Here is a 22,834-nt window from a genome sequence, read left to right as displayed (position 1 = left end):
TTGTGCTTGGGGTTTTATAATTTTTACCTTTCAAAAATGTTTTAAAACATACCTTTTGGTCAAATATTGTTAAATTTGAGAATTCTAAACCGAGTAAAGTTTTTAAAATTATAATGTATTTTCGTTTGCATTAATACTGACAGATCTCCCATATACCATCTTAAATCACAAATATGTGTTAATGGTAAACATTTTATCGATTTAATTTGGTAATTTTTTTCTTTTAAAAATAATACTTGTAATAAAAACATTCACATTTTTTTAAATCAACAAAAATATTTCCATCAGAAGACATGCATAGACATTAAATGTGTAAACACATTAAACACTTAATCACCAATACGATAATTGGATTTTATAAGCATTCATTGAATATGATAAAAGAATTGATTCATTTACACAAACAATATGTTCATATACAAAAACAATGCATACTTATTTCAGCCATTTTTTGTCGTGTATACATGTAACAGATTTAGTTTAACTTTACACTCCTTTGCTCACTGTTTTACATGCGTTTTTTTATGCCGTTAACATACTTGATTTCTTTATTTTACCCGTTCCCGATTCTGCAACAATGAGATTGCCTCGGGTGTCAACACATAAGGCCCATTGAATCTTTAAATCACAGTTGTCAATGTAACGGAGGAACTGTCCGTCCTGATCAAGGATGTGGATATGATGGTTGTTACGGTCTGCTGTCAGGATCCGACCCTGTCTGTCTGTTGTGATGCCGCGAATACCAAATGATCGGTAGGTAGTAGAAGAAAGACCTGTGTAGGTAAACCGGAATTTCCAAGCCTGATTGACCACCACTACTGCACGGGCTCCATAATCTGACACACAGATATCGCGGTTCCTGTTCTCACAGATGTGTTTATAGTTTATATTTATAAGAGACGAATAAAGAGGTTCTCCTTTGTCATTATATTGAATACATTGTTTTTCTGTGGATCCAGAGTAACGCACAACTTTTGTTTGTTTGTTATCGTCACTGACCATAATAACCAAGAGGTCATCAGAGCAGGTACTACAGACACTGCGAGGTTTCCACCCCTGTAGTCTGATCAATGTCTGTATCTGTGTATTCTTCACTATGTTCACAGTTCTTTTATTTTCATTAATAAAAACTAGATCCCCATTCATTGTGACTGTTATGTCCTTGACCAACTGTCTTGGCATGGTTTCGACTGACTTCATTAGTGTTCCCTGCAGGTTGTACAGCCTCATTATTTTTCCTCCAACATTCATCAAAATATCTTCATTACTCAAACATATGCATGGGAAAGGGCTTAATTGATTAGGATTTCATACTCATTATTATTTCTGTGATGATCCATGCTTTATCAATGAGCGATCTGTCCAGGAGAGAGGACTCAGCATCGGGGAACTCCATTGTGTATCCATGTTCTTCTATTGTTATAGACAATGTCGACAAAGAACCAAACTGATGATACAGTTGCTCCTTGTTTATTTTCTCAGGGTTAAGGATGGTAAGGAAACAATGAGTTTAGGAGGCAATCTTTTGAAATCAGCATTCCTGGATTTGTAGGCAGAGACAAGACTGACATCCTTAGAGTCCAGTAGCTTTTTTTTAATTTCTGAGAGTTTTTATTCAGATCAGCTCTTTGCCTTGGGATAATAGCAGCAATCTCGAAATATTTAGGATAAATGAACTTCTCAAGGCCTTGTAAATCTTTGAGTATGATTTCTTTTTGGTTCTTTAGTTTTTCCACAACGTCAATAAATTCACTGCACACAAATAGGAATGTTGCTTTGTTCACAGTAAAGTTCACATATTTTTGAAGAGTGTTCTTGACATTTCGTAGTAGATCCCCGTTTTTCAAACAGCACCACTTTTTGTTCTGTGGATTCGTTAGATAGATGTTTTCCCACACATAGGCTACACAGATAGTTGTCACAAATGTCACAGTACAAACACTCTGTAGTTGGTACTTACTATTCAGAAAAGCATGGCCTCAGTTCTGTGAGCAAAGCTCTGTATCTTGCTTATAGTTCGAAACTTGACACAGCTGAATATGGTTAGTAAAGAGAAAATTGTAAACAATTAGCACAGAAGAAACATGCACTAAAACAAAGAAAGAGCACAATTTATTTTTCATTATATATATATATATATATATATATATATATATATATATATATATATATATATATATATATATATATATATATATATATATATATATATATATATATATATACCTATATATTTCTAGCAGCAAAAACAATCGCCGTTTAGACTGAAAATGCAGAGCATCTTAACAAAACACGTTGCATTATAATCAACCATAAGTAGAGATCGTACCGAATTACCAATAGAATGTATAGTATTTATAATATATTATGTTGTTAGTACATCAGATTTTGCTCATCTTGTGCAGGTAAACAATTAACTTCTGATTTACCGAAGTCTATATTTGATTCGATACGTAAAAATTCCAAAATACAAGCGATATTTTCCATCAAGTTAAAAAGCATAAACGAAATTCAAAACAATGTAAAACCACGGTCACGAGTCCAAAATGTCAACGTATTGAAATTTTCACTTAACGAAATCGGCACAAATATATTTAACATGTTTCAAGTATCCCTTCGCACGTAAAGTGTTGCACAACAAGCAAATTCATCTTTGTCAGTTTGACCCGTTTGTCATGGGTCAACATTCAAACATGGCTGCCTTATATATTAAACTTTCGTTTTCGATATGGAATACCGAACCCGAAGTTATAAACTGATTGACAGCGATTATCTCTTTATTTTAATTTTTGTAAATTACTAAAATTTGGAACAGAATTCACCGATAATTTTTGCAATTTATATATTCCTTCCCGTTAGGATTATTTTTGCAAAATTACGTTAAATTTGACTCAGTAGTTCTTGAGAAGAAGATTTTTTAAAATGCACCCCCCTTTTTCTACAGTTTTGATGGTTTCTCCGCTTTGAAAGAAGATCGGTCTTTCATTTCTGCAATTTATATTTGTCTTCCCATAAGGCTGCATTGTGCAAAATTTGGTTTAAATTGGCCAAGCGGTTTTAGAGAAAAAGTTCATAATGTAAAAAATTTACAGACGGACAGACGGACGGACAGATAAACGGACGACATACAAAATGTGATCAGAATAGCTCACTTGAGCTTTCAACTCAGGTGAGATAAAAATTATAAAATTAAAGTAAATCCGTTCGCATTCCAGATTGTGACCTTCCTATACATTTGGGCAAAATTTGGTTTAATTTATCTTTAAAGACTAAACGGTAGATTCCTGTTATAATTAAAACACAGATACTTACTACATTGTGTGGTCTTTTTCCACACGAACAAATTACAAATCTGTGTAAATCAACAGGTGATCCTTGTATTTTTACGTTTTGGTATAGTGTTACCATCACGTGATTAAGGTGACACCCCGTTCATCTCTAATTTGGAAAGCAATGCGTCGTAAACTATCATAATATATCACTTGTACTCTAAAAACATAATGACTGGGTAAACAATGTGAAAATATATATTAACTATAACGTTAAATCTTTACAAATTAAGTTATTTATATGCAATTTGCAGCTAGTGGTTTAATTTATAATTTTTGAAATAGCCATTAACAATTATTTTTTTCCTATTTAGCTTTGTTTTTTTCCCAAAACCTTTTTTCTTGCCATAGGTTTCATTTCCTGGATGTAAACGAACCTAAACCATCACCTACTAGCATTCAAATGTTTTTTTTTAGACATTTCTAAATGTCCACGGCTGTTAAACTGTTGTTAAACGGCTGTTTCTATATATCTAAAACCAACACCCCAATCTATAATCTAAAAGTAAAAATCATATTAAATTAAAATTGAATGAATATATGAAATAAGAAGTGATATTTTCAATACATGATCAGATTTTAACAAAATATTGTAATAACTTTATGTGCCAATTAAGTCTGGGGCTGTGGTGTGTTTACCTCCTATCTGTCATTTTCTTCTACAAATACTTTTAAGGTACATGGTCACGATTTTGGTCATATTTCATTTTTCTAATTTGAATTGTTTACAACGCTTTATTATTAATGCATTTTTATTGAGTAATTAAAATTTGATTGTTTGCCGTAGAGGAGTTATAAACCAGATACAGATCTTACAATTCTTTGTTATGTTAGCAAGTCTTGTGCCATGTAGTTGTTTACATCGGTTCCATTACCGGTAAAGACTCTTTGTCAAGCTGATTTTTCTTTCTGCTAATTCGTTTTAGACATAAGTGAACAGTTCCTAGCGTTGTAGGTCATAGCCTGAAAGAAAGAATTGTAAGTATATTTCAGCCCCAGCTTACTCTGCTCCTGGGAAGATTTTCAAAGCCCACAGAATGCAGTCACATGATAAAACTTAGGAATTCAAAAAGCAACAACAACCTTGTATATATCATTAACAGTTAACATGAACTTGAAAATATATCACTATATATAAGCGCGTTTCATACAGGCTCGGGGTAATTGTAATCGATTACAGCTAATATTTTTAGTGTACTTATAATTACTTTTTGACTACTTTACAAAACTATTAACATAAATAAGTTGTAACGTTAATATTGTATGAAAAAACATAAATATTTTGTGATGCACATATTTTATGGAAATAAACTTTTCAAGTGTTGTTTACAATATAATTCATAGAACAACATGTTGTTTATACGTGTATTCCTAAACCATGATTTTTCACTTGCTCTTAAAATATAAATATTCAATTGGTTCATATGAGTATAAAATCAGATAACCAAATGAGAGAGAGAGAGAGAGAGAGAGAGAGAGAGAGAGAGAGAGAGAGAGAGAGAGGGCCATTCGGCAAACACCGGCCAATTCAGTAACCTACGAGGTACGAATGGACCGAGGTATGCTGGGTGCATGTGATCGAGGCATCTACTGCAATGTGATAAACATGTAGGTTATCTATAGGTGATAGTAGAGCAACATGTATGAATTGATTTAGTTTGTTAAGTACCTACTGATAGTTCACATACTGTACACGGTTCAAATGGTTTGCCAGATAAGATGAAGTAAGGACCATTAAATGACTTTGTTTTCTTGGCTGCAGAGAGGACATACAATTATTACAATCATAATCATACTGCCTTGATATAGATAGAGCAGGCATTGCAGCATAAGATTCGGGTAAAACAACGAGGGACTGTGGCTATTTTATTCCCTCCATAGCTTTTAAGTATAGTCATACCCCAACAACAACATCAACAAAATAAAACCCCAAGTAATTTGGACTAAAGGTTAACAGCAAAGATGAAATGAGTAGGAATTGGTCAAATTCTTGAAAGTTTGTGGAAAAGACTTCGAGAAGTAAGTAGTTTTGATTGAAAAGATCACTTGATACTTATGCTTTAGAGTACATTTACTAAAAGCAACTAGCCCTTGTTTGGTCACACAATGTGACCGTATACATGTATCTTTCTGCGACAAGAAACAAAGGATTTTCGCTGAATAAATAAAAAAAATTCTCTTGAATTTGAGAGAAATAGATTTGATGAGCGTAAAACGTATTTTTTCTTTAGTCTTGTTCTGTACTTAGCATTTCTATTTTCTAACATGCCTGTAAAATTTAACTGGTTTCAGAAGAGCTGGTTTGAGGGGGTGGTGACCTGTAAAAAGAGTGACACTCTGTAAGTGGTGATAGAAAAAAATAACAAAAGGGAAAGTAATCTATTATATTTAGATACACTAAACTCTTATCTTTTTTTAAAAACTTTATTAATCTTTTAAAAGGAAAAATATTTTTACACAGATATGGCAAAATAAACAATTTTTCATATAAAAATTTGGATTTTTTCTCTACTAAATGATTTTTAGAACTCAAATAAAACATATACTCAGTATCTGAAAATCTAAAGAAGGTCTAATGGTTAATTGAAAGAACGGGGAGCTTTTTTAGTTTTCAATAAATCCTTAAAGATAACTTGATAAACTTGAAGTGTTCATAATTAGTACCAGGCATCCCTTACAACGCTCAAGGGCATTCGTACAAAGAGCAATGTTTGAAGTATTGAAACTAGAAATGGCAGTAACTCTAGATTGAACGACGTTGTATGTAGGAATGTTGATATGGACTTTTGTTGATTTGTTCTTGCTTTTTGTTCAGGTTCACCGTCTGATTGTGGTTGATTATGAACAGAGGATGTTTGGTGTTGTGAATCTGTCAGACATCTTGAATTATCTCATATTAAAACAATTTCATGAATTTCGTAGGTGCTGTCTATTACCATGATGAATGTAGAATCTTTGTGAAAATTTATAAATTGAAAATGCATTGTAAAACTGAAGACAATGAATATTTCAATGAAGTAATTGAATTATATGATAGATGTTAAATAATAAACAAATATTGTACATGAGCGAGCGATCATAGTTAACAAGAAGTTCTTTTCTTATCTAGGTGATTTTGTGTCCAAAAAAAAGATCTAGATTAACATGGAGGACATTGTTCGAAGGAAGAAAACAAAACATGTAACCAGTGATGCCAATAAGAACTGGATGATGGCCATGCATGGCTCCCCAATATCTCTATCAAATAGAGGCCAGTCACTTGGATTCTGTGATCCCCTTTAAGGGTTTACCCCGTTCTGATGGAGCAGTGATCAGGCAGGGGGTGGGAGGGGTATCATCTGGAAACTTTACCATCTAACAGCTCGGGCCAAGAGAGAACGGCATCATTTATCTATCAGGCATTACAGGAAGTTACAGGACTGCTTTCTGTTCCCAGCGTTACTTGGATTTTATAACGAGTCACTAGACACCATCACCAAGGAACAGAAATGTCTGTGATTTGATTGGCAGTTGACATGGCAACTCTTCATTCATTTAAATTTAAAATGTATACTCACCAAAAAAAGCGTATTTTTTTCACAAGAAAATTAGATACATGTGCACTCAAGCATATGGTCATTTCTTTATTGCATTCTTTATTTCCAGATTAAGACTGTTTAGTGTAAAACGAGAAATGTTGATGTATATTGGGCATTTTAATAAGTAACTAAGCCTGGTATGTGCATCTTCTACCTCTTTAAATATGGAGAGATTTGGATGAGGAAAAAATATGAACGTGTCGGATTCTTATATCAGCATATAGTTTGCTTGTACTATTCATATTTTGTTGTTTATAATTATTCCAGTTGACATCATCTGTTCAAAGTTTGTTCATTTGTAAAGCGTTTCATACCAAGAGAGAATGTAGCCATACCATTGTTTGTTGATGAATGTTATCTTGTTCTTTTTGGCTTACAAACAAGACTGTCAGACAGATCTTGTTACAGTGTTTTTGATTGGATGAATGTGATTGTTAGCCTTATTTTGATTGAATGACACATAATAAGCAGTCTGATTGGCTGTTTCACATGTGACAAGTGCTGTGATATAATTTACAACAGTAGCATCATTTAGATAGTTGTAAACATTGTAAAGAAATTATATAGCTCAATTAATTGAATTGACCTGCTGAAGACTTGAGAAAAACCTTACACATCTGAGTACACTGTATATATACATGTCAAGTGCTTCATCACCTCAGGTCATGATTTTCATGGTTTTCGGGTTTTAAGGAAATGGGTAAATTTCCCAAATAAGGTTGTGTGATTGTCCAAAACAAAAGATTCACATTAAAACAAAATCAAGATTTCTCGTGTTTAATTTATTTTTTAAAAACAAATATTGTTTCAATTATACAAAATGTTTGATATAGTTTTAACTAAAAATTTTCGTTTAATTGATTGTATAAATACTGCCTTAAAATTGAACATAAAAAAGTGGAATGTTATTCAAAACTGTACAACTAGCAGCGATTTAGAATAAATAGATGCATTTTGTCAGTGCTACTGTCATATTAAGAAATCTTCCCTTACTCATAATTTAATTTTGTTTTTAGTAAATATGTGTATAACATGATCTCAGTATTTTTTCACTTGATTTGTAAATTAAAATACGAGTGTATATCATTATTTATGGGATATTAATATTTTGTTTTGGTATAAACTTACCAGTAACTTTTAAAGGGTCATAGTTGAAACAGATTAAATGAGAAAAGAAAAGCTTTCTTGTCGTTTTGGCCAAGGTTATACTGATTTAAAGAATTTCTGTTTGAAAAGCTTTATTTAAAACTATCACAAATTAGATATTTGATTTGGGAAGGGGGAAGGTAAAGATTAATCAAGGGTGAAACTATGCAACCCTCACCTGTATTTGATTTGTAATTAGCACAGTAAGTTTGTGAGTCTACTTTTCTTTTCTTTTGATGTTTTATTTCAATGACGACTGTGGCACAATTTTCTTGTAATATAGTTGTTGCTGCTGGGTATGTTCAAAGAATTTCACTTCTTCTACTTTTAGAATAATTCCATTGTTATGTTTTCATCAAATGTTCATTATTTTTTCCTTGCACCAAGAACTACATTTATTAAGTTACACAATTTGAAATTTAAATTTTTTTTATTTTTGTGAAGTAAGAACAATTAAGGTTTCTAGAAAATGTTGATAAATAAAACTTGACAGATCTATAGCTAGGAAAATTCAGGCATTTCTTCATTCATTTGAACTTCATTCACAATTTGTATACAAAGAAATTTGGTTCTTATGCAAGACAGAGAGGGAACGAAAGTCACAAATGGGGATTTGACAATTATTACTCAAGATTAAAATGTTGTAATGAAAGAAAATGACAATAAAATGTTGAGAACTCTTTCTTTGTAGTTTTTTTGTGTTAAATTAAAAATGTAGGTTCAATGTCAACAAAGGTGTTGGAATCACTTTGGTACATCAGGTGATTCTTGTATTAAAAAAATCTTCGAAACATTTTGATCTTAGCTATTTTCAACCAGTAGAAGTTTTTGGCATGCAACTTTTATCACAGATATTCTTTAACAATTGAATAACACGCACTGGAAGAGGAAATATTAATGTGCATGACACCTGAAAATGAGTAATAAGTATATACAAATGCTTTAGACTCCAAACTATTGGTTCTCTGGAGGGGGGGGGGGGATAAAGTATGATTAGGCAGTAAGATACTGTATTTTGTTGTTACAATATTTGCAAAGAGGAAGAACACAGTTTTCATATTCTAACTGAAAGTTGTAAATTAAGGTATACCCCTATTTTAAGGACGTCGAATCCTGCGATTAAAAGTCTTAAAGTTTTTTTTCTAAAGTATTTAAAAAAAAATCTACACACATAGCTTTAATCAAAATTCAAAACAAAATTTTGGGGTTTATATGCTTCATTTGGCGATACGGTGTATTTAATATGACCTTTCTGCACTGAATGTGCATATTGCACATAAACCGCCTTTACCTCTATATTTTATTATCGGAATGAACTATGGCATCAAATACAAATTTAAACTATTTAAAATGAATAAAATTAAAATTATCATAAAGAAAAATGTAACAACTTCTTCACCTAATTGATATTTTGACCTTTTTTGCACTAATAAAACACGATTTTTATCCATTACCGATTCAGCATGATATGAAATTATTTAAAAGTCTCAAACTTTTTCTCATATTATGATAAACTTGTCAAAAAATCTTCAAAGAACTATATATGATATTAGTCAAATTTGGCCCCCAAAATTCGCTATTTTTAAAATGATTCAGGTACATTAACTTGTTGTGTTATTTTAAAAAAGAGTTGACATGAAATATGTTTTTCACCCATTTATTTGATTTATGTGCACTCACTGGCAGTATATGACGTCAGAAGTGACGCTATTTTTATAATTCAATCAAAATCAACCAAAATTTGACATTTTTCTTACCTTTTTTCGAATGGGAAATATAGAGCGACTCTTTGAACAAGAACGAACTTTTGGTCACTTATAAGTATTGTAAAGATACATCTTTGGTGAAAATATTTTGTTTGTTCAAGCAGTCGCTCAATGTTTCCTTTAAGAAAAACTGCCTCAAAACAAGCCGTTTTATGCTGAAAATGAGAAAATGGCGGGAAAAGGTCAACTTTATGATGTTATATTTTTAAATTGTGGGCACTAAAATCAAAATCAAAATTATGAAAAAACTTCAAATGTATATTTGTACAAATAAAACAAAGAATTACAGTAAAATGACAATGTTCATTTTAGGGGGCCATTTTAGGCTCAAACCATATTTAGTCCTTTCAGAAAATAAAACCGAAAGTATGGGTCTATTATGTAAAATTTGAGATATGGCATGAAATAAGCTAATTTTAGCTAAACATTTGGATTCATTTTTCCTTGACCTTTATTAAATATAAGTTCAATTTGCCAATATGTCTCTATAGAAATATTAAAAAATTGTAAAAATATGTTTTTCATAACGAAGTGAAGATATCCTAATGCACAAACTATCTGGAAATTTTGTTAACACTGAAAATAAGGAAGCTAAAGTGACGGTACTCTATAACAACTGAGTTCTGAAAAATGGTTATTTTCTTCTTAATAACCTTCCGCCACAAAATATAGTCCCATACTAAACTCTGTAAATATGTAATTTTTCCTTTACTACTTTATTTAAAATAGTTTAATTGGCATTATAAAAAACGAATTTATAAGAAGAATCAATATATGATGCATAATTTCCAGAATAGAGGTGACCAAAAATGGCTACCCAAAAACAGAGGAACGAACCTCTTTAATATGGCAATGAAACTTATAAATGCTTCAGCATTTGACCAAATGCGACGTGCATGAGAAGCAATACATTTAATAAGTCTTCTATGGCCCTGGCAAATTAAGAGGGGGTCACCCCTCCCCGAACCTTCGGTGATCAATATTTTAAAAAAAATAGTTTAACTGCAGAAAAACCAGTTTGATGTTGTTCATTGATTCAATCATATGTCAAGTATAGCTAAAATACTTCAAAAAGGCGTTTTAAAATCCTGCCAAACACAGACCACCAGCTCCATTCTTCCTCTCTTGAACAACAAATCCCACTCTGTACTGGTACTGTTTTAGTGAATGTACGTATGTCATTGTTGTACATGTAGATATCGGAGAAACTAGTGTTATTTTCTAATATTTGGAGCCAGATGGCATACAATTTTCCAGTTATTGGAAAAAAGTTCTAAATGAGAGACTACACTCACAGAATAGTCCATATAGTTACATATATGAACATGCAGCAGTTGGGTCAATCCTCTGTATAATTTAAAAAAAATGGTTGCTTTTTTTTTAATGAAATCTAAATCAGCCTTAAATAATCAGTGCAATATAGTAGAATACTTACATTCACCAAGTATGATTCCCTTTATATGTTACGAAAATTAATTGCAATCCTAGTTCTGTAAAAACTGACAAGACTAAAATGTACACGCACCGTTTATCGATTGATCGTAAAGTTTATCTGGCAAAGAAAAATCACGAACTACACGAAATAATCATGATGCCAGACTCAAATTTTCCATAGAAGTCAATCTGGTTGTTTCTTTTAGCTAATGTAATGATGTAAAGTAACAGTAATTTAGTAATTTTACTTAATACTGTTTACAATTAATTTATCAATTTGTTACAAGAAAAATGTAAATATATGTATAAATGATACAATACTTTCTTTGATGATGCGGGTTTAATGATAGAGATCATTGACGAAAAAATTTACATAAAGCGCGTTATGTATTTTTTCTGCAACGTCGCCACCTTCATATCCCGCATATAAAAACATCGCCCCCTTTATATCCCGCATATCATCATCTCACAAAAGAAAGCATTTTTTATTTAAATAAATCCTGTATAAAAAAAAATTGTAATTTTTCTTTCAGAAATTCTTATATTTATCATTGAGTCTTTTTTAGCAGGTTGATGTTAATATTGTCAAATCACATATTCAGCATTGCAGATCTTCAGAAGAATAACTGTTTATATACATAAGATAAAAAAATACATAAAACCAATCGAACATTAAACTAATTCTGTGTCCCAAGAATTGTCCAGAGGCCAAAGTCTAAACAATTTTAAAGAATCAACAATGTTTCAAAACGCTCGCATATGTATCATTCCATATATACTAACTAAGTTTTTGAGAATAATCTAAATTCTTTTCCTTTGTAAATCTTGACATCCCCCTTCCCGAAAGTGGCCCACCCTATGGCAAACTCTCATGATTATGTTGAATTTGAATCTACACTATCTAAAAAGGCTTTCACTAAAGTTCCAGTTTTTCTACGCAAATGTTTCTAGAAGAATATTTTAAAATATTTTTCAATTCAATTTCCTATGTAAACGTTCAACCCCCATTGTGACCTTATCCTGCCCTCGAGAATCATGACGTGAACATGCAAGTTTAAATTGCACTACCTGAGGATCTTTCCACACACGTTTTAGCATTTCTGACAAAATGATTTTATGATTTTTTAAATTAAATCAACAGATTTTCAAAAATTCTTAATAGGATGTGTCCCTTCATTTTAACAAACAGGAATCCACTTCATCCAATGATAATTTATGGAAAGTTTGGTTAAAATTTGCCCAGTGGTTCTGGATATGAATACAAACATGTGAAAAGTTTACAGAGAAACAGACGGACGCCAGACAAAAAGTGCATGATCAGAAAAGTTCACTTGAGCTTTCAGCTCAGATGAGCTTATGATGTAGATGACATATTAAACTGTGCACCCGCAGTCCTCCCCTCCATTAACTATTTAAGTCAGAGTTTCTATAAACTAGCACTTGGATATTTTGGAAAGAGGGATAACTCTATTTTACTTGATTATTTTTTTCTCGAGTGTATATGACAATTCAATTTTCAATTACATTTGCAGATAGTGTGATGGTCAGACCAGTTCGAATACTGGCGCCAGATAGCTCAGCTGGTAGAACATCTGACAAGAGATTCAGGGGGCCCAGGTTTGCACCCCTATCTTGTTCGTAATTATTTCTCCCATCCTGTTACATTTATTGGCATACATTTTTCCAGGTAATTACTTTAAATCAAGTTATAATATTGAGACCTTTCCAAATTGATTGATCCATACAACTTTAGTTGACTCGTATGAAAGATGCAACTCAAATGCCTTTGTTTAAAAATTATGTTCAACACATTCCAAGTTATTATTATTCAAAATGAAAATTAACTATGTTTTGGTAAAAATATTCCTTTAGCTCACCTAAACTGAAAGCTCAAGTGAGCTTTCCTGAACACTTTTTATCCAGCATCCATCTTTCTATCTGTCTGTCTGTAACTTTTTTACGTTTTCAACTTCTTAATTCTCAAGAACCACTGGGCCGATTTTAATTAAACTTGGGTGAAGAAGATTCATGTTTATTAAAATGAATGGCCACACCCTCTTTTAAAGGGACTTGCACACGATCTGAGATCAAAAATTCATTTTTATTTTTTATGTATAAAATGGTGTACTGGTGCATTTTAAATGATTGACCAAAATATTGAATGTTAAAGTCAAGTTACAAGCAAGATACATAGGTAAGAATTAATTGTAATGTAAACACAGCTCGAGTCAATCTTTTAGTTGTTTACAAAAAATTTAATGTAGATATTTACCATTTCTTAGAAAAAATGACATGTAAAATCAATTTAAACTAATTCAATATCTTCATAAATACTATTACAAAAAAAGAAAGATACATTTAATTGAAACTTACACCAATACAACACATATGTAAAAAATGACAATATTCGAGCTTTGTTAACAAAACAAAGAATGATGGACTCCGTATCTTGCTTATAACTTGATATTTGACTTTCAAATTTTGACATAGCATTATAAACTTCTATATTCATTAGTGTAAACATTGAAAATGGAAAAATAAAATTTGAAATTTTTTAAGTCAAATCGTGACCAAGTCCTTTTAAGGAAGATAATTAAAAATCATTGAAAATTTGTTTGTATTTTTCAGAAATTTAACAACATTTTGCCAGAAAAGCTGGGGACCATTTTTTACAGGATCTATTTTGTATATGACTCCATAAATTTGATTTCATTATGTCTATTGTTCCTCAGGTGAGCAATGTGGCCCATGGGCCATTTGTTAAGACAATGAATGAGGTATGCAGTGCAAAGTATTCCCTTCCTAATTTGATACATCTTCCCAAGTCAAGAGTTTGTGATCCGCTCCGTTTTACATAATCAGGGTTTATGTAGAGCGGAGGGGATCAGTAACCCTTGACTTGGGAAGATGAATTTGATATTGTTTATACGATTGAACAATTATTCAGAAACAGCAGAGGATCTAAGATCTGTCATTTTTAATAAGGCTTGTCTTTCTTTACTTCATGTAAAGATAACTTGATTTTACTTATATCAGTCCTTGAATACTGTTATTGCAGAGTTGCTTAGAGTCTTCACTTGATAATGCATAAATTTACAATTATAAGTATTTGATACAAGCAATTTAAAAATATATATAACAAATAGCTTAATGGAATGTAAATCATATTATATTATTATAAGTAATGCAACACTGTGATGATTAAATTTAACCTGTTTACATTTTAGATATGTATAAACAAATTTTATTTTTGTAAAGTTTATAAATTCAACATTTCAATCTACATGCATGTAAATATTAATAAAATACATTCAATAAAAAAAACCTTTCGCTTTCGCTTTACACATATTGTACACAAAACAACCCATCTGTTTACACAAGTTATATCAATAAACACTCAGTTTGTTTACATCTGTTATACAAGAATATATGTTACAAAGGCTCATTTAATTATCACATTTATAATCGCCACCACACTAAATATGTTGACAGTAACATGGTTTATTTGTAATATTGTATTTTCTTCACTTTGCCTGTGTAGAACTCGGCCACAAAGAGGTTGTCCCTAGAGTCCACACATAAACCCCATATAGTCTGTAATTGACAGTTGTCAATGGAGCGGAGGAACTGTCCATCCTGGTCCAGGATGTGGATACCGTGCTTGGTACTGTCTGCTATTAGGATGCGACTCTTGCTGTCTGTAGTGATGCCGCGTGGACATCCAAAGGTAGCACTAGAGCTATTACCAGTGTAGGTAAACCGGAGTTTCCCGGCCTGGTTGACCACCACTACTGCTTGGGCTCCACGGTCTGACACACAGATATCTAGGTTTCTGTTTTCACAGATGAATTTTGGGGTACTTGTTGAATAGAGAGGCTGTCCTTTGTCATTGTATTGAATACTTTGTTTCTCCATGGAGCCATTGCAACGCACAACTTTTGTTTGTTTATTATTATCACTGATAACGACAACCAGGAGGTCACCAGAGGAGGTACTACAGACACCGAGAGAGTTTCCATCCCTGTAGTCTGATCACTGTCTGTATGTGTGTATTCTTTATTATGTTTACAGTTCTATCTCCGTCATCAGTATAAACTAGATCCCCACTCCTTGTCACTGCTATGTCCCGTGGATTGCTCCCTGACTTGGTTTGGACTGACTTCACTAGTTTGCCTTGCAAGTTGTAGAGTCTCATCACTTTGTCATCACCACACGTCCAAATCTCGTTATCAATATGACAGGACACATGGCGTAAAGCACTTCCAAACTCAGTATTTATATCTGTGATGACCCGTGGTTCATTAATGAACTGTCTGTTTGGGGGAGAGGACTCAGCAGCCGGAGAATCCGTTGTGTATCCATGTTTGTCTGTTTTGATAGATAACGCTGACAGAGAACCAAACTGTTCATGAAGCTGTTATTTGTTTATTTTCTCAGGGGTAAATTTTGGTAAGGTAGCTGTGAGTTTAGGAGGCAATCTTCTAAATTCAGCATTCCTAGATTTATAGGCAGAGACGAGACTGACATCGTTTGAGTTCAGTAACTTCTTCAGATCAGCAATGCTCTGTATGATTTCAGAAATATTGCGGGTGATTTCATTTTCCTGTTTATTTAGTACTGTCATATAATTGGAGTCCATTTCATCAAGATCTGATTTCAGTTTCTTGATCATGGTGTCTATTTCTCTGTGCAAGTCTTCTCCATGTTTGTCAATAGCTTTTATCAGTTTCTTGGAGTTTTCATTCATATCAGCTTTCATAACTGGGATGATAGATGCAATCTCCTCATATTTAAGATAGACAGATTTTTCCAGTTCTTGCAAATCATTGAGTATGATTTCTTTTTGGTTTTCTAGTGTTTCCACAATTTCAATAAATTCATGACCTATGTGTTCTTTAGAAGAAGCACACTTTACACAAATAGGAATGTCGCATTGTTTACAGAAAAGTTCACATATTTTTGAGGAATGTTTTTGACATTTCGTGGTTGATCCCCGCTTTTCAAATGGCACCACTTTGTGTTCTTTGGATAAATCTGAGAGATGCTTCCCCACACATGGGCTACACAGATAGTTGTCACAAATATCACAGCACATACACTCTGTAGGGGGGACCGGGGTCTCACAGAGATCACACCGTAACACATCCTGGGCACTACGTCGGGGGTCCATGCTCAGGGACCTTGATGGAATTTTTCATTAACAGAATTCTGTAAGACATTATAATTTAATTATTTTAATTTTAGTTTTCGTTGTTGAACATTCGCTTATAAGTCTTAATTTTACGGCAAAAAATGTGAAATCTTAAAGTTGCAAGTGTATCATTTTAAAGTTCTAGATTATGACCTACTAGACATTTCTACGTTTGGGCTTGATTTTATAAGTACATGTATAGACCAGTTGCTAGTTTCCAGATTAAATACAAATACTTACTATGTGTTGTGCACCACCACTTCTTCGTGAACAAATTATAAATCTGTACTATTTAACATGACGAACTTTGTATTTTTACTTCCTGGTCTAGCGTTACCATCACGTGATTAAGTTAATGCCCCCTTTAAAATCAAAGAACTGAAAGTACTCGAAAGCGGTTAGCCTGCTTGTTAGAAAAAATTGCCAGATTTCTTATTAAAGTCACTGCAGTAGTCTTCATTTAAAAAAAAAGAAAAAAGAAAAAAGAAAAAAAATCACTGTAAGACTAGCCGATATATTCTCTTTCATGAAGTACCAGTGGGTTTTTTCCTTCTAAAAAATGATTAAGAAATAACACGTTAATAGGCACATTTTAAGTCCATCTGAGGTCATCTACTCATTGTTATGATGTATAATTATGTAAAATTTAATACAGGTTTCAAAATTTGAACTAACACTGTCCTGAGTATATCATTACATAAACAGTCATTTGGGATATTCCAAACCCATATTTTAAATTTACATCTTAGTTGAAAATATTTTACATGTATACTAGTAACATATTTACTTTAATTGATTGGTATAAACAAAAAGGAGATAATTTCAGGTAACAAATCTGCTTTACAAAGAGTTCCTATTTTTGTCATAAAATTTGTGTAAAAGTATATGGAATCTGAGTTACATGTAATTATGTACATATTCAAATTTTTAAGCAACAAAACGTAGACCAAAAACAAACAAAAAATACTGGAGACATTTTTTTCATAAATCAGATTGTATTACGTAGATTAACACATTGATGACGCCCTGACTGAACGTTGAATGTCGTATAAATTTAATCGGAGAGCATTGTAAACAGATTCAAAATATAAGTAATATAAGGACTCTAATAAAGTATTAGGTGTGATTTATTGAGAATTAAAAATAAAAATACTGGGAGAGATGATAGTTTTATCAATCATTCGCTAAAAGTTATGTAAATTTGCTTTTATTTCCTCTGTCGTTGTTTACGATATAAAATCCAACTAGAACAACACCACCCCGTATGTATTGAAATTCAAATTTTACACATATCGATAGTTTGAACAATGCTTAAGCTGCTAGAATCCAATGTTTTGTTTTGTTTTGATGCAAACTGCCGTTTTCCGTGCAAACTGTATAAAAGTTGGGAAGGATTTTCCGAGAACCGAATTAATAATAGGGAGAGGGCGAATTAAGTTTTTATAACTTGTGCCCAATCCCATTGTAATATATAATGCAATAAAATATGTTCAAATCAAATCAAATCAATAAATATTTAATTGAGAAGAACATAGGATTCTAGCAGCGGTTTTGATCAATTGCAAACTGAGATGTTTTGCCTTTACTTTGTATGTTTTTATGTATTTTGGACCCCGCCGGGTAGTTTTGTTCAATCTAATTTATAGAAAGCATACATGTATTTTTTATTTATTATTCATTGATTATTTATTTACATATTTATTTATGTCAGTTAAATTCATAACATTTGTTATAATTTAGTGCTGTGCAGTAAAACCTACATTTTTTCCCATAAAACAATCGTACAAAACCTATCATTGGCGAGTTTTGTTTTCTTTTTACAATGATTCGGGCTTTTTTTTTGGGGGGGGGATCTTTACATTATGTCCGCCGTTACGAAAAGTCCGCCTTTATTTCGACAATTAAAATCGTCACATTCTGTCCGCCGCCACCAAAAGTACGCCTTTTCCGTTTTATTTTGTCCACCGCTTCGAAATATCGCCTTTTTTGAAAAATCTTAACATTTTGTCCGCCGTACAAAATGTCCGGCATTATCTTGAATCAAATCATCGTCACATTATATCCGCCGTCACGAAATATCCGCCTTTTCTGTAGGATGTCACCTTTTATTCAACTGTCGTACCAATTTTTGGCTTAAAAAGTATTACCAGATCAAATTATTTCAGTCACGATTTCTCGGTTAACGAAAACGTCAATTCCTTCAGACGAAAAATCATTATAAAGAAACAAAACTACAATATACAATGACCAAAATACGGAACGTCGCCCTCCTTTGTACCGTGGTCAGTCTTTACGACTGTCTGTCCCAAGTCATCGTTCAGAGATTCAAAATGGGAAATGTTTACATCTTTCCTCCTTTCGGAAATACTCGGAACACCTCGCGCAATTTTTTAAATTTATTATCCGGGGTATACGTTTATGTCCTTTCCAATGCAAAATCCCCATAGACTTTCCATTTTTGGTTGTGTATTGAAACCTGAAGCGGAAGGGGGGCTTTTCAAAACAGATCATCTGGACTTTTTCATTCTAACGAATGGTTGTAGTTTTAGCGCAAAAGTACTTATGATTATCGGGTTTAAATGCTGAATCTGAATAGGTTTCGGATGCTGGAAGAGGTTAAGATTTTTAGAGCTGGTTAATTTGTTTGGAACAGGTGACCTCTGATGATTACAAGTCCAAACTTCACCAAACTTTCATGGATGATGCGTTGTATGATACTGATACTCCAGACAGGCTTGAATGCTGAATCTGAGCCATAGGTTTCGGATGCTGGATGAGGTAAGTTTTTTGGAAAAGGGCACATGTTTAATAGATAACAGTACTATATCAAACTTGCATAGTTGATTAAACTTTAATATAAATGAATCGCAGAGGTAGCTTCAGATGCAGAGCATTATCAAGGATGCTAAAAAAATATCTTGGTTATTACTGGTCCTTACTTCCCAAAACTTGCATTGATGGTGCGTCTTATGATACTGATGCACCTGACAGGCTTGAATGCTGAATCGGAGCCAATATATATGAAACAATGATGTATCAAAATATATTGTATTATATGATACATGTATCAAACATGATACAGTATCATACAATATCATACAAAAAGATATCATATGTTACAATATTGTGATGTATTATGTAATATGATATTGAATCATATAATACTATATTGTATCATATATTATGCTATTGTATTATGTGATCAAATTCAACAATGTATAACATGATACATATGTCACAATATTATATTGCATCATCATTTATTACGGTATTTTATTGTATTATATAATATATTGTAAGTATGATAGGATGCAATATTGTATTTTATATTATTGTATTGATAAACATTGTTTCTTATAATACTGTATGAAATCAACATATGATTTAACATATGATATACGATATTGTGTCAAAACGGTATTCATGAATATCCAAGTTCATAAAGAAAGATTTACATTTAATATGGTAAAGTGGTCTAATAAAGGTGATGCCTCATAAATTTAATGTCTTGTCTTAGTGAGCTTTGAAATCTGTGATAACCTATGCTTTTATTTGGAATGACCTGTAGCTCAACAGTCCGTCAACCCACATTTCCTGTGGAGCTACAGTTCTGCAGCTACATTGTTTTGTGATAGCAATTATAGTCAGCTTTTGAGCCTAAATGAAACTGGAACAAGCTGAATACTTTTACTAAGACATTTGACAACGGAAAACATTTTCAATAAATAAACTTGATATAACATCACTTTATTTACCTATAGAAAACAAAAAGCCACATGCACACACACTATCTTTGTGTTTATTTTAAATTTATGTAAACACAGTTTAATTCAATCTGTTGACATTTTTAACTTGATTAACATTTTGTTAATAAACACATTTCAATCTGCAGATATATTTAAAAAAAACTGTTTATATCAAATGAATAAAATCAATTTTCATTCATATATTTACATGTACATACACCAATCAGTCTGATGACATCAGCAATATAGTTATTTATATACAGTCAGTTGTCCACATGTAATTCAAGAATACATTTAACAGATCCATATACTTTTTTTTACATATATAAACACCGCCACAGTGACTATGTTGCCTTTAACACATATTGTTTATTTGTAATATTGTATTTTCTTCACATAACGTGTGTATAACTCAGCCACAAAAAGGCTGTCTCTGGTATCCACACATAAACCCCATGGTTTTTGTAAATGACAGTTGTCAATGTAGCGGAGGAACTGTCCGTCCTGGTCCAGGATATGGATATTGTGGTGGTCACTATCTGCTATCAGGATCCGACCCTGGCTGTCTGTTGTGATGCCGCGTGGATTAAAAGATCCCTTGGTAGTAGAGGGTGGACCAGTGTAGGTAAACCGGAGTTTCCCAGCCTGATTGACCACCACTATTGCACGGGCGTAACAGTCTGACACACAGATATCTAGGTTCCTGTTCTCACTAATGTATTTAGAGTTAAATAATCCATCAGAATAGAGAAGTTGTCCTTGGGCATCGAACTGAATACTTTGTTTCTCTGCAAAGCCAGAGTAACGCACAACTTTTGTTTGTTTACCATCTTCACTGTCCATAACAATCAGGAGGTCATCGGAGGAGGTATTACAAACACCACTAGGTCTCCACCCCTGTAGTCTTATCACTGTCTGTATCTGTGTATTCTTCACTATATTCGCAGTTCTTTCATTGTAATCGGTATAAACTAGATCGCCTCTCCTTGTCACTGCTATGTCCTCTGGCCTGTTTCCTGACTTGGTTTGGACTGACTTCGCTAGTTCGCCTTGTAAGTTGTAGACTCTCATCTTTCTGTCATTACCACATGTCCAAATTTCATCATCAATCTGACAGGACACACGAAATAAACGATTAGCACGTCCAAACTCAGTGTTTATATCTATGACGACCCGTGGTTCATCAATGAACTGTCTGTTCAGGGGAGAGGACTCAGCAGCCGGATAATCTGTTGTGTATCCGCGTTCTTCTGTTTTGATAGATAGCGCTGATAGAGAACCAAACTGTTGATAAATATGTTCTTTGTTGATTTTTTAGGAGTAAAACTTGGTAATTTAACTTTGAGTTTAGGAGGCAATCTTCTGAATTCAGCATTCCTTGATTTGTAGGCAGAGACGAGACTGACACCATTGGTGTTAAGTAACTTCTTCAGATCAGCAATGCTTTGTTTGATATCAGAAATTGTGCGCTTGATTTCATGTTCATGTTTATTTAGTAAAGCCAAGTGTTTAGAGTCCATTTCATCAAGATCTGATTTCATTTTTTTGATAATGGTGTCTATTTCTCTCCGCAAGTTTTCTTCATGTTTCTCAATAGCTTTTGTAAGTTTTTTTGAGTTTTCATTCAGATCAGCTTTCTGAACGGGGATGATAGATGCAATCTCCTGATATTTTGGATAGATTGATTTTTCTAGTTCTTGTAAATCATTGAGTATGATTTCTTTTTGGTTTTCTAGTGTTTCCACCATGTCAATAAATTCATGACCTATGTGTTCTTTAGAGGAAGCACACTTTACACAAATAGGAATGTTGCATTGTTCACAGAAAAGTTCACATATTTTTGAAAAGTGTTTTTGACATTTCGTAGTAGATCCTCGTTTTTCAAATGGCACCACTTTGTGTTCTTTTGATACATCTAAGAGATGCTTCCCTACACATGGGCTACACAGATAGTTGTCACAAATGTCACAGTACATACACTCTGTAAGGGGGACCGGGGTCTCACACAGATCACACCGTAACACATCCTGGTCACTACGCCGGGGGTCCATGCTTATAGACATCTTGACGGGATTTTTTAAATAGAAATCTAGAAGAAAAAAATTCATTAATTTCAGCGTATGTTTGTTTTCCACGTTAATTTTTTATACTAAATTCACGTAATAAAAAAATTAAAGTAAATCCGTTCGCATTCCACATTATGACCTTCCTAGATTTGGTCAAAATTTGGTTTAATTTACCTTAAAAGATTAAACGGTAGATTCCTGTAATAATTAAAATACAGATACTTACTACATTGTGTGTACTTTTTCCTTACGAACAAATTACAAATCTGTGCAAATCAACAGGTGATCCTTGTATTTTTACGTTTTGGTATAGTGTTACCATCACGTGATTAAGGTGACACCCCCTTTATCTCTAATTTGGACAGCAATGCATCGTAAACTATCATAATATATCACTTGTACTCTAAAAATATTATGACTGGGTAAACAATGTGAAAATATAATTATATTAACTATAACTTAAAATCTTGACAAATTAAGTTAATTATATGCCATTTGTTATAGCCTTGCAGCTAGTGGTTTAATTTATAATTTTTGAAATAGCCATTAACAATTATTTTTTTCCTATTTAGCTTTTT

General features: G+C 32.7%; 2 pseudogenes; both read right to left on the bottom strand.

The window, feature by feature from the left end:
* Positions 1-522: 522 nt before the first annotated feature.
* LOC128163300 (uncharacterized) lies at positions 523-1,340 on the bottom strand (annotated as a pseudogene).
* Positions 1,341-14,400: 13,060 nt separating this feature from the next.
* On the bottom strand, positions 14,401-22,581 carry LOC128163299 (uncharacterized; annotated as a pseudogene).
* Positions 22,582-22,834: the final 253 nt, after the last annotated feature.

Source organism: Crassostrea angulata, chromosome 9 (assembly GCF_025612915.1).
Source record: "Crassostrea angulata isolate pt1a10 chromosome 9, ASM2561291v2, whole genome shotgun sequence".
NCBI classification, from domain to species: Eukaryota; Metazoa; Mollusca; class Bivalvia; order Ostreida; family Ostreidae; genus Magallana; species Magallana angulata.
Note: the sequence above shows the minus strand (reverse complement) of the source record. Positions and strands in the feature narration are given on the sequence as shown.